Source organism: Columba livia, chromosome Z (genome assembly GCF_036013475.1).
Source record: "Columba livia isolate bColLiv1 breed racing homer chromosome Z, bColLiv1.pat.W.v2, whole genome shotgun sequence".
Taxonomy (NCBI): domain Eukaryota; kingdom Metazoa; phylum Chordata; class Aves; order Columbiformes; family Columbidae; genus Columba; species Columba livia.
Genome location: NC_088642.1, coordinates 42,701,612 through 42,715,264, shown reverse-complemented (window position 1 = coordinate 42,715,264; position 13,653 = coordinate 42,701,612). Strand labels below are relative to the sequence as shown.

The window sequence follows — 13,653 nt, the reverse complement described above, 5'->3', positions numbered from 1 at the left end:
TCAAAATCTTCACACCCATATCATTGAGCTAATAACAAACAGTCTATTGCGGCTCTGTTCTGCAGTGTAGCGTGTCTTACAGAATCTACATCTAACAGAAGTCCACTTAAAGCCTTAGAAGTTCTGTTAGTTTGCTTAGCTAGGTAGCATCCTCATTTTTCTAAAGTATTTAAAGCTTTAGCTGTGCCAGCACCAGGTAGAAGAGATCCTAAAACTCTTAACCCTGATCCCCAAAAATCTACATTATCATCACATTTTGACTCATATACATGCAAAAAGTGTTTTTCCATCTTGCTCTTCTGTGATCTGTCATCATAGATACACTGGGCATTAAGAGAGTTAATCATCCCAAAATACAGGGTCCTCCAACAGCATTAGAAGGAATTCCTGGCCAGGCTCTATCTCCACAGGTCAAGAATACACCATACAGGAGGTTTTGGGGTCGCTGTCCCGCATTATTAATGACACCCCTTGGATTCTTCTGCAAGGCATTACACCATCGAGTTTCATTTCTATAGTCACCAAGGGAAGCATTAACATTTTGCAGTTTTATCTGTTTATGTTCTTGTATATTGTTCTGAAACTTTTCACAAATCAGCTGGAAACAAGTGTCCATAGGCATAGATGCCAGCAATTCCAGTTCCTGTGGTTCAACATCTGCTTCCAGGAGGCAATTAATCCAAAGTGCCATGTTGGCATTATTACAGTTTGTTGCAATGTCTTCGCACCGACCACTATTTTGAAACAGTTGTATGATGCTGCTGTAGTCGCCAAGGGGGTTGCCAACCGAGCATGTGTGGAACAGGTTTTCCGGAGATGCCATAGCTAGGCATATGGAGTCCTGGTCAGTTGGCTAAAGTAATCCACATGTTAGTCTGTCTGTGCAGGCATCCAAAATGCAGCAGCTGCAGCAATCGTTGTCAGGAAGGTTTCACATTTCGTGCCGGCAACCATTGCGGCCCTTGATCTGTGAAGACACAAGGATAGTCTCTCCCCAAGATTATCAATTGATGTGGCCTTTTCCATTGACCATTAACTAGTGATTTGACCATAACTAATGTAGGTTCTTTCTGATTTAGCATGTTTTTGGGTCCTGCGTACAAAGTGTTTCATCACAGGGCAAATATGGGCTGCACCACTTAGATATAAGTGATTCATCACATACAATGCTTTTGACAATTGGTTTTGTGGTGTTTTCCCTAATTCTCCACCCTTTCTGTTTAAAACAAAAACAAAAAAACAGTTCAGAATCAGATACGTGCGTTGGACCTTGACTACATACTCAGAAGCACAAATCAAATTTAGAAGTTCCTCCTTAAAAAGTAATGTAAAGCTGTGTCAAGTTCTGCTAATTCAGTTGAACTTTCAATAATTTTTACAGAATTATGCCAATTGTTATTTTCATGCCAGACCATTACAACTTTATGAAACTTCCCAGAACAATCAACAAAAACCGTGCAAGCATGTAGGATCAGACCAGATACAAGTATGGTCTGTGACCTGATGTTAAAGACTTGCAGGTTCTGCAGCAATTTACATTTTGGCATGCCAAAAGCTGTGCTGTTAAGAAAATGAGCTAGTGCAATTTACAAAGACATAGATTGCAAAAAAAAAAAAAAAAAAAAAAAAAAATTCACAAATAGTACATATATGACAAAAGGATCGTGGCCTATTAAGACTTAAATTCATTCCATGCATTTCTTGATCAGAGTAACAATCAGTGTGTCAGTCTGTTTAGCATTCTCATCATACTGTCCCACAATAGCCACAGGTTGTTTCCATGTTGTAGCTATAAACAGACAAATCTGCAAGTCCAATTGAATGCAGTCAGCCTGTAAGGTTGTCATAAATTTATTCATTGAAGTTTCTAAGTCCATTTTGGCTGTCATATTTATTGGATATTGTTTTCCCTTACCAGATTGAAGTCCCGTTTCAGTTCTATCAGTGTAGTGTTTGCTTTATCAAAACATTGGCTGTTAATACTAGTGGAAATACAGCATTCAAAATTTCCTTGGAGCTTTCTGACTTGCAGCAAGCAGATCTGCACCATCCAAGCACCATTCTTTCATTCTCTCCCATGACCTCAAAAACGACCATGGTGAATTTACTAAGAAGTCTCTTACAACTAGTTACCACAGAATAAGTCTATTAAAAAAAAAAAAAAAAAGGTTTACTTTCCCAGCTTCATTAGAACTATGGATCCACTGGCGATGCCGTTAAATTTCACCCTCAGACTCCTTCATACAGTATTACAGTTCTATATCAGTAACATTGGTTGGGGGGGTGGGGAATAAAACCTCCCTCTCGCCCCCGTCTGAGATGGCAAGCATGAAAACAAATCAGTTCGAACTCCACATCAAACCAGCCCAGTTCCACTCCACACCCAAATTAGTACCAATCTAACCCAGAGAAGCACTGAGCACTCTGACCCCCCCAAAGCTGACCAGTGTGAAAAGACCAACTTCAGCAAGGAGGTAAAATGATGAGTTCTCTCCCCAGATGTGCCAAAACCTAGGAAACAAGACAGACGCAAAAAGAAACAGCACCAACAACCTCTGATTCAAAGCCGAGAAGCAACACAGTGCCCCAACAAGGATGGATGACAACACTTCAGGAAAAAAAAAAAAAAAAAAAAGAGTGGGGGGAGTAAAGCTCTCCCTTTCTCTGCTTAGCAGCAGGCAAACAGGTTTTTCCTTTTTTTTTTTTTTCTTCTTCTTGCTGCAGTTTAGATATAGCCAAGGCCACACAGCTGGCCTAATTGCTGGTATGAAGTAGGAGGCTCTGGCAAACTCCTCTGTTACAATGAGCTGAGTTTATCTTGCAGCTTGAGACAGGCCTGAAATTTATATTCAAACTGTACAACACAGGCCTGGAATATTTTATTTTTTTGTTTTCCCATTTCATTCCAACCATAATACACTTTATATGCAATTCCATCTAGCTCAACAGTTGTTACATTCCTTAGCTCCATTTACCTTTTGCAATTTACAGTTGTCAAAAACCAGCATATTAAACATCAATCCATTATTCCATTTTCCTAGATCCAAATCAGTTCATATTCTAGCAACTTCTAAATATAACCTCACACAGTACCAAGTTCACATCCATCATAGCATTTAGGGTTTGTTTTGTTTCTGGTTTTGGTTTTTGTTTGTTTGGGTTTTTTTGTTTGCTTTGGTTTGGGTTTTTTTTTTTTGTGTGTGTGTGTTTTGGTTGGTTGGTTGGTTTGGTTTGGTATTTTTTCAATGTGGATCAGAGTTTGACAATTTAAATTCTTTTCTGGTCTCAAAATTAGCAAATTAACTCACCGTACCATACTTCACCCAATTTTTTCCAAAGTTCTGCAGAACAACATTAATTGCAATACAGCACTAAAACCCAGAATGCCACATTTAAGCCACATTCGAGTACAGTATTGTCTCAAGTTTTCTTTTATCAGAATATTTCACCAAAAGTTACTCTAATGTGTAAGGATGCATCCTAAGGGGGAGCAAGGTGGTATTTTAGCAGCGGAACCAGTTCCCATTTTGTAATTATCTCCCCAAACAAAAATCTTTGGTACCAAGTATATATATATACACATATATATATATATATGCAAACTAAAATACTGAGCTCAGATATGAAAACCAAACACCAAGTTCAAATATGCAGATGGATCACAGTTACACTTATTCAAGACAAGATCTCAATTTTTGCATTGCACCTTTGAACCTCTTACTGCTCATCCAGGTGGAGGCACCGCTGGGTCTCCCAGACAAAACAGGTCAGTGCGCGCTGGAGCCCAGTCTGCACCTGCCTCCCCACCGCCGCAGCAAACTGGACTGGGCAATGCTTTTATTAGTGTCTCATCTGGGTGATACAACTGTTATCCCAAAAACAGGATTCTTTTCTTGGTGTGCATACAAAAGAGCCAAATATAGAACACCAAGATGAGACACAGCCTATCACAGAGTTGCACAAGTCTGAATGCTGGAATAAAGCTAGCATGCTAGAATGAAAAATAACAGCTACTACACACAAAATTTTACCATCACATTCACTCAGTAAAGAACTAAATTACTCATGATTTTCTGTATTATCACAAAACGCACATTTTTGAGTCCATGGATTCTCATTATTTAACAGTCTGTGAACTCATCATACCACACAACGTTACTAAAACTGCAACTTGCTTAAACAGATACCCACAAAGAAAATGGGTTAATGAGGAAAGCATCTTGCAGACTTCAGCAAGTTTACTATTGCTTGTGTGTTATCAGTTAATTCTCTCTCAGCTTGTTGAAGTTCAAACTGTTCCAGCTGTAAAACTGTCTGTAGTTCTATCCTCCATCCATTTTTCCCATTCATCTAACTTACACAGCAGCCACCATTGATCATAATGTTTCACAAGATCTTCCTTCGTCATATTTCCAAGTGCTTTCCTATGTTTTAAAACACCTCCCAATACCAATTTCTTAGGAACGCGACTGAAAATAGTAGTTTCCAACCCCATCTTCTAAATAAAAACCATGAGAAGAGGGAGGGAGGGGAAGCACAGGGCTGCTTGCAGCACAAGTGGGAAAAGTGGGGAGAAGGTTTTACAGTGTACTTATACCACAAAGAAACAATTCTAACAACAACAACCAGTAAAACAATTAACTCACATTCCTGCCAAGCTGCTTGATTTTCAGAGAGACAATACACAGAAGCACATAATATGTACTGTAAAACTTGCAGATAACACATTGATAGCAAACATTAGCATTCTCTACTGCTAATTTCAACACTACTGCATCCTTAGCTTCTAAGTTTTCAGCCTGCTTATTGATGGCCTCTTGAAGATGGTCAATAAATTGCATGTGATTCTCATTGGGACCCTGATTAATAGTTGTAAATGATTTGGCTGCTTTGTTGGTTTCAGGCACCTTTGTCATAGCTTGTGTGGTTGAATAGGGATCTGTTGGGTATGCTCAAGCAGAAGAGGAGAGTTTACAGGTCATGGAAGCAGGGGCTGGCCACTTGGGAAGAATATAAGGCTGCTGTTAGAGGATGTAGAAAAGCAGCTAGGATAGCCAAGGCCTCCTTAGAATTACAGCTGGCGAGAGGGGTCAAGAACAGCAAAAAGAACTTTTTCAAATACATAGCAGATAAAACTAATACTAGAGGCAATGTAGGACCACTGATGAATGGGGTGGGTGCCCTGGTGGCAGAAGATACAGAGAAGGCAGAATTACTGAATGCCTTCTGTGTCTCTGTCTACTCTGTTGGAGGCTGTCCTGGGGAGCCCTGTACCCCTGAGACCCCAGATGAAGCCAGGTCAATGGAGGAGTTTGCTTTAGTTGATGATGACTGGGTTTGAGCTCAGAAAGTAGTGGTTAGTGGGTAATACTCAGTAGTGGCCTCCAGATAATAATATCACAGGGGTTTGTCCTGGGATCTGTCTAATGTTTTTACATCTCCTTGTCCAGGCTATTGATAATGCACTTCAAGGCTGTGAATTGCTCCAGTCTGGGTTTGTAGTTTATACATTTGAGGTAAGGGCTGCATCCAGAGCAATCTAGACAGGCTAGAAGGTTAGAGCAACAGGCATTTTGTGAAATTCAACAAAGACGAATGCAGCAGGACATTCTCTTTCCCTGAAACAATAAATAAAGGCTGAGGCTGTTGGGCTGCGGAGTTGCTCTGCTGAAAATCTCTTGGAGATCCTTGGTGATGATATGCTAAACGTGAAAAAGGAGTGCCCTCTGGAAGTGCTGAAGGCTAGCAGCATGCTGGGCCATATTAATAGGATCATAACAAGAAGATTGGTGAAATGATTCCTCTACTTGGCTCTCTTTACATTGCATTTGGAATACTGCATCTGCTTTTGACCCCCCGAGTATGAGGAAAAATGCTGATAAAGTAGACTGAGCTCAGCAGAGAATCATGAAGCACTGCAGAAGCTGGGGTGCTTGCTTACCTTCTAAGGAGAGACTGGGTTCTGGGGCTTATTTGGCATGGAGCAGGGGTATGTATTAGTAGCAGCAGTCTGCCTGTATCTGTAAAAGAGTTACCTAAAAGACAGATACGGGCTCTTTACTCAGAAGTACAGCAGGAGAATGAGAGGCAGCAATCATTGACTGAATCAGGTCATAAATGGAATAGTTTATTTTTAATAGTAGCTTTTTGTGCTATTTTTTTTTCCTAATAATGGCTTTTTGTGGGGGATTATCTATGAAGTGATTCTGCAAGCATTAAAATATTCCATTATAATTATTTGGGATAATGTTTGTTCTGGAGTAGGTGGCTGCTTTGATTAGCCTAGAATAGTCTCTGTCAGTGTATACAGATTGCAAAATGGTTGAAGTTGGAAGGCACCTTCTGAGATCATCAAGTCCAGCCTCCCTGCTGAAGCATGATGTCATGGTTTAACCTGAGCTAGCAATACAACCAGAGTAGCTGCTCACTCAGTCTTCCCCCCCACCCCAAATAGGGGAAAGAATCAAAAGAGAAGGGAGAAGCGTGGATTGAGATAAACACAGTTTAATGAAAAATCAAAATACTAATACACTACTAGTAAATATATATATATATATTTAAAATAGAAAAAGAATTTAAAATAAAAGATAGTTAATGCAATTCCTCACAAACTCTGTTCACACTGAGCAGCCAGTCCCAGGAAACAGCACCTGGTCCTGAACAGCCAATCCTGGACAGAGAAAGAAAGGAAAAAGGCAGAAAGGCTCAGAGGTCTCTGCAAACAGCAGGATGGCGGGTGCCTCCTCCAATGTCAAATGGCCAAACTAATGTAAATCCCGAACAGAGCTCCTCCGGCTCTGACAGACTGAGCAAAAAAAACAGGGAGAGAGCAGAAGATCCCAGCTCTTCCTGAATATGAAGCATGACACTAATGTGATGGAATAATCTTATTGATCAGTCTGGATGTCAGTCAAGCTTTGCCCCACCCATGCTCCCCTTCCTCGCTGCCTCACACCTGTGGGTGCTGAGAATGTCCTTGTCTCTCAGAGCAGTTAAAAACATTAACTCTGTGCTGGGGTGTTATCTCTTGTTCTCAAACTAAGTCCAAATAATGACTGTGAAAAAGAAAGGTTTCTAACTGTATGAAGGAAATTAACCCATTTTCAGTCAAACCAGCACACATAGTCATTTAGAGCAGGTTGTCCAGGACAGCGTCCAGTTGGATTTTTAATATCTCTAGATCCTGAAACCGATTTCAGGTTAGCTATTTCTGTACATTTAGTTATGAAGACAGTGCTTCATTGTGATAGCATGCCTCTTGTGGAAAAATACTGCATTACATATTAGAGAGCCAAATAGAACATAACTTTCTCAAACCAGTTCAGACACATTTGATTCTTTATTTGTGTTGAGTTCTCAGTGATTAACCCTATGTTTTTCCACAGCCTGTAATTCCAACACGTTGTGTGCATTTGACTGTCTCCGAGTTCTATGAAGGAAGAAAGGGGAATTAGTTACTTTTTCTCCTGTAGTATGTGAACAAAACACATTTTCTGCAGAATATTTTTTGCTGATCCTTGTGGAGTGATGTGGACAAAGGAATGTGCAAGACTAGGCTGTCTTTCTGTTACTGAACTACTCTGTATTGATCAGGGAAATTTTTCTTCGCTTCCTTTTTCTTTGCAATTGGAGAAGCATGTGATCCTCAACAGTTAAATGCTGTCAATTTTTCACAGACAAAAATAGTGGAGTATACTGTAAATTCTGAATACAAATATTTTGAAATATCTCTATTCATAGTAATAAACTATAGTCAGCAATTTTTAGGTGATTTTAGCCCTTGCCTGTAAGGTTGAATTAATATTTAAGATGCCAATTTTGGTATATTGTAATGCTTAGAACTACTTAACAGTCTAGGAGTCCAAAAGTTGTCACTTGGCTAGCTGTTACCAAAACCAACCAAACAAATCAACAACAAAAACCCTACAACCAACCAAAACCAAGAAAAAAACAAAACCAAAAAAACCCTACAAACAGAAATCCCCAAACCAACCAACCACAAAACCCCCACATACCTATGTGACTTCTTGATGAAATAGCCTGAGAAAGGACAGCTTTTCCCACAAAATCTTTAGGCATTGTGTTACTGTTAAGCCTGATTTTTGGCTCTTTCCTGTTTGTTTTTAAGCATGTTATCATTTGCTGTGGCATATAGGCAGAGTGCCTTTGACCTTTACAAGTTGTATTTTCTTGCACTATAGATGAACAGCTATGTGTAACATTTTGAGTCAACAGGTTCAGAAAACACCCAGAAGAGTCTGGAGGCTTTTTCCTAATTTGTTTAATTTACAACTCTACAACTACCTGAAAGGATGTTGTAGCTTGGAGGATGTTGGTCTCTTCTCCCAAGTTGCAAGTGATACGATGAGAGGAAATGGCCTCAGGTTGTGCCAGGGGAAGTTTAGATCGGATGTTAGGAAAAGTTTCTTCATGGAAGGGGTTATCAAGCACTGGAACAGGCTGCCCAGGGAAGTGGTGGCGTCACCATCCCTGGAGGTGTTTAAAAGGCATTTAGACAAGGTTCTTAGGGACATGGTTTAGTGCTAGAGTTAGGTTAGGTTATGGTTGGACTTGATGATTCTGAGGGTCTCTTCCAACCAAAATGATTCTATGATTCTGAGTATGTGACAGCAATTGATGCATGGGGTCTGTCTTACTTTTCGCTACTTCCATCTACTTTGGCAGATCTTTTCTGATGAGTTCTGTGTCACTGAGGAGGATGTTTTCCTGCTTAGATGTACAGCAGCTGGTGTAGCTACCTGCATAAAACCTAGTAGCATTTTTCACTCATTCTTCTCTAATTACGTGGAAAATTTTGTGTCCTGTCTTAAAATGACATGAATGTTTTGCCTAAAGGTATGATCAGTGTGTCTCAATAGCATTTAATGCATTTAACTGTTGAAAAGATGGGGAGTCAATCTTCCTTGCTATTCCTTATCTATGGAAGTAGTGAAATTGGTAGTGTTTTGCTTATCTTAAATAAAAGGAAGCCTGGCCTTAATGTGTAGAATTAATTTACTGGCATTACCTGGGTTTGAAACAAGAATTAAAAGGAAGTACAGTGTGATTGCTGACAGTTTCATGTCAAGTATGGGTGTATTACTGCAGGACTGGTTTACTGATTTTACCAATGGGATAGTTTAAGGTGCCTACCAAGACAGAGGTTGCTGCTTGTACACAGAGCATGGGGCATTGTGAGGGTTGTGAACTTTTAGCCCCTTCAGTGGCAATTCCAAGAGAATATTTTTCTCCCAAGAAAACTAAATAAAGATGCAGTATAAAATTCTAACTGGAGGCTATGGATATGCTTATTTAAGGCTGTTGGGATGAGAACAGAGAGGGACCAGTTTGATTTAGATTAGCTCCAACGTAACACGAGAGAAGGAAATGTGACTCTTGTTCTGGTTGCAGAAGGTAAAAGGAATTGGGGTGTGGTCTACTAGAGATGCTGCAGTTGCTTACTTTGTGTTATCTGTTTCATGTATTAATATGGGAAGGTATTTTCAGATCTGCATGATCTAGAGAACATTTTAGGAATAAGACCTGGTAACAAACTTATTGTTACATAAAAACATATTCCTTCAGGGTTCTGTCACATACCAGATGCTTTTTTAGACTGGTCATGGGAGACAAAAACATGTTACATGGTGCAGGTGTAGCTTTTCCAGTGGGTTTCTTCATCTTGACATGAGCTCTTTGGCTGCCCTTGTGTACAAACTGCATTCAATTCTGTTTATTTTGTAGCTATGTCCTCATGCTTCCTCATTCATTTAGAAGCTGGGCTTCATCTTGTGTGTGTGTGTAGCTTTCAATCTTGCTGTCCTCTGCTGGGAAAATTACTGGTAAGCTATATATATTGAAGATGTCTTTGGATTGTCTTTGGCTAAACCAAACTTCAGAAAAGTGAAAGCCCTGAAAAAGAATTCTGCTGGTGGCATTCAGATTGTGAAATTTCTCATTAAACCCATTACTTTATCTAAAAACTGAACCATGGATTGTCCAAGTGTTGCTCTTGAATGTTGGAGACACTGGTTTCAGTTACCATGTTAGCTGTTTTTTATAAATTATTCTCTGCCTTCCCCAAATAAAGAATTTCCTTTGGAAATGCAATTTAGCTTCCTTTTAGGCTAGCCTTTTAACTTAGCTAAAAGTTGGGTTCATTGTTAGCTTTCCTTTATTTGTGAAGCCCAGTAAAATGTCCTGCAGCTCTGAGGTTGTATTTTTATGGTAGCGTACCACACATTAGAATCAGAAATTGTGTTAGTTGAGGGACATGATGTCCTGCATGTATCAAATGGTTAAATTAGTGTTTTCCTCCTTTTTTTAAGACGTGATTTACTGGACATACTCGCTGAAGACAGAATTTGTATGCTGTAGTAGTCATGGCTTGAGAGAAGCTCTGTTCCTTTCTGGGGAAGACTTTTGTATTTTAACCAGTATATAATTATTTAATTTCTATTTGGTTTAGCATTTGGGCTGTGGGAGTGGTGTCACTTTAAGATTTGATTGTTAGCTGGCTTTCATTCAGCATTTCTGAGTAAACCAGGATGGTAACAATAGTTCATAGTACCCAGCCTATTGCAGCTGTAGTACCCAAGGAGTCATGTCATGCTTTGAGACTAGACAGGATGCCTGTGCTGAGGGCCTCTCAGTTCCAGCTGAGTTCTTTGGAGCTACTTACAGCTGCCAGAGGGAGCTTCAACAGTAACTTTCAGGAACATCTGTAAATGTTCCACTGTTTAAAAAGGACAAGACTTTCCTTTCTGCTTAGAAGCTGTGTTGCAGTTTGGATGTCTTTAGCTGGCAGATTTCAGTGGCAAATTCATTGTCTTGCAATAGTAGTGAGAAGGCAGGCAAGAGCTGTGTAGAACTTTTTTTGCATATTACAGTGGACTGTCAGTATATGATTGATTCATGCTGTATTTTTTGACAATTAAATGAGCATTTTGTTTTGTAAATACTTGAGATTTGTCTGAACTTCCAATGGAAATATTTCTGTTTTTCTTGCTTTAAGGCTTGTGATAAAACTTTTATCTCTAAAAGTACTCTTTCCTGGATATTTATCTTACTTATTGAATTGCCATTTATAGGTTTGCTTAAAAAAAATGTTCAAGGTGTATGTAAGCTTTAGGATCTGGATTGGTACTTCCATAGCCAGCTCTTAAGTGGAGCTTTCCCGTTGAAGGTGTGTGCTTTTGACTCCTGTTCATTCTCCTTTCTGATCCTTCCATATGTTAGTTTCTTAATTTCTTTCAGCCACAGGTACACATATGCATGAAATCCCATATTAAGTTTCTGCTTGGACACAGAGTAATAGAGTGAGAACTGCAGGAAGAAATGTTAACTGTTTACACTGACCTTTCAATTTCTGTGTTCAGAAACATGCTCAAGGAGAACTCACTTGCTCCATGATTTCACTGAGGATCAAAATGAGGCTGGCTGTCTTGCATTTTCTCAAATTGTCCTTTTGGCCTTTTTGTTGTTGTTAAGATTGGTGAAACATTTGCTTTTTCCTAGTCATCAGGGACCTCCCCAATCTCCATGATACTTCACATGTTAGAGAGAGCAGCCTTGCCATGGCATTGTCCATCTCTCGCAGTACCTGTGGATGTAACAGATCTGATCCCATGGACTTGTATGGATCAAGTTCTGTTATGCAGTTCCTGACTAAGTCATCGTCAACTGATGGGCATTTTTCCTTCCTTGAACCCTGCCCGGAAGACGTTGCTTGTGGAAAAGGCAGAGAAGACGTTGAGTACTTACCTGTTTCTGTTGTCACTAAATCACCTACTCTATTTGGTAACTGTCCCATGTTTTCCTCATTCAGTCTCTCACTGTTAATGTAGCAGTAGAAGCTCTTCTTGTTATCCTTATGATGCTTGCAGGTCTTACCTGGAGTGGAGCTTTGCTTTTCCTGATACCATTCTTGCATGCTCAGGCAGTGTTTCTAAATTCCTCCTTTGTAGCCTGACCTTGCTTTTACCTCCCATATGCTGCCTTTTTGCAGTGGAGTTCTACCATGAGTTTTTTCCTTGGCTGGTGTGGTGTCCTGGTACCTCTGCTTGATTTCCTCAGTACTGCGCTGGACTGTTGCTGTATTTGGAGACCTGTCAGCTTCCTTGTGATCCTTTACCCTTCAGTGCAGCTTTCAATGTGTTCACACCTACCACTCCCTAAGTCTGCTTTCCTAAAGGCCATGGTCTTTACTCTGGTACTCTCCCTCCTCTCTCCCCTCAGGATCTTGAACTCCCCTATGTCATGGTCAGACGAGGCTGCAGTGATTTTTATATCCTTAATCGGTACTTCTCTGCTAGTGAAGAGCAGATATGCTTATCTGTGCATCATAACCATACCAGGTTACCCTATCCAGTACCTATATCAAGGAGGTATCCTTTCTAGAAATTTCCCAATGTGTGTCCCCACCTGCTCTATTACCTTTCCAACAGACATCAAGATCTTCTCTTGTGAGTGAGAGCTCAGTTGAGGGCCAAAACAGTCCTTTGGCAGTTGGAAGCATTTCAAATTGGGTCTTGTAATTGCATGGATACTGGTTTAAAGGTATCTGGGAGCCCATGTATCAAGGGAGTCATCCTGTGGGGTCTACCAGCGTTGTCTTGGGGGACCCTTGGTTTGGTTTCAGATCCCTGTAATGCATTATCTGCAGACAAGCAGCTCTCTGGATTCTTTCCATTAATTGCTCCATTCCACCCAAGGCAGTGATCATATTGCCCCTCTCAAGGGGGCTGAGTCCCCTGCCCAGTAGGCTGCCTGTTGTGTCAAGGACCAAGGGGCTCTATGGTTCCTGGTGGTCAGAAGCACTCACATTCCCCAATACCTTTCCACTTCTGATTCACTAAAGAATATTCCTCCCCTACCCTTCCCCCACGCTCCCCGCCCTGGAAAGGGAAACCCTCCAAACATATTCTGTTTCTGATTCTTTTTGGGTATGACTATACTACTTTTGTAATTTAGCCAGTTAGGCAGGAGAATATGGTACTTCTTTTTTAACAACAGCAGGCCTGCCATCATCAGCCCTGTCAAAAACATTTTTGGTTTTGATCAGGTGTTGTATAGCAGCATGGCATGCAGATTTTCTAGCCATGTCTTCATCTGCTGTAATTCCTTTTTGGGGTAGATGGGATCAGGGTCTGTACCTTGGTCCACCATTAAAGTCTGGACTTCTGATATGTTGCCTGCATGTAAATGATCAAACAAGGCCTCCCTCAGTCGGCTAGATCAAGTCCTTTCTTCTTCTGATTGTGTCTGCAGGTTCTTAAACTCACTCTTGCAGAGAAATTATAATCTACATTTCTGCCTGTTTTTGTTGTTCTTTTTGTTCAAGTGCAGCGACCAGTGCTGCTCTTGAAATTGTGCAGATTACTGATTTTCCTTTAGCAGAGTGTAACTTTGCCTCAGCTCTCAAAGCCTGCATAAAGGCTACCACAGTCTGGGGACTATGCCAGTTCTCCTGTGTCTATTGCAGCCCAGGTGCGGAGGGCTGTGAGTTGCATTTTTCCAAAACCTTCAGAATGACTTGTGGGTTGTTAGGTGAAACACTGGACTTTTCCATATCTCTGAGAGAGGTGTGATCCTCCTGTCAGGCAAGGTAAGTTTGTTTCCAGGGGACAGGATCTTTATGAGCACTGCTGCATT

The 13,653-nt window shown here is 40.5% G+C and overlaps 1 protein-coding gene across 11 annotated transcripts in view; it reads left to right on the top strand.

Annotated features, from left to right (window-relative positions):
- The window catches only part of RNF38 (ring finger protein 38), a 132,947-nt gene that overhangs the window by 46,586 nt on the left and 72,708 nt on the right, over window positions 1–13,653 (top strand). The gene's annotated exons all lie outside the window — the stretch shown is intronic.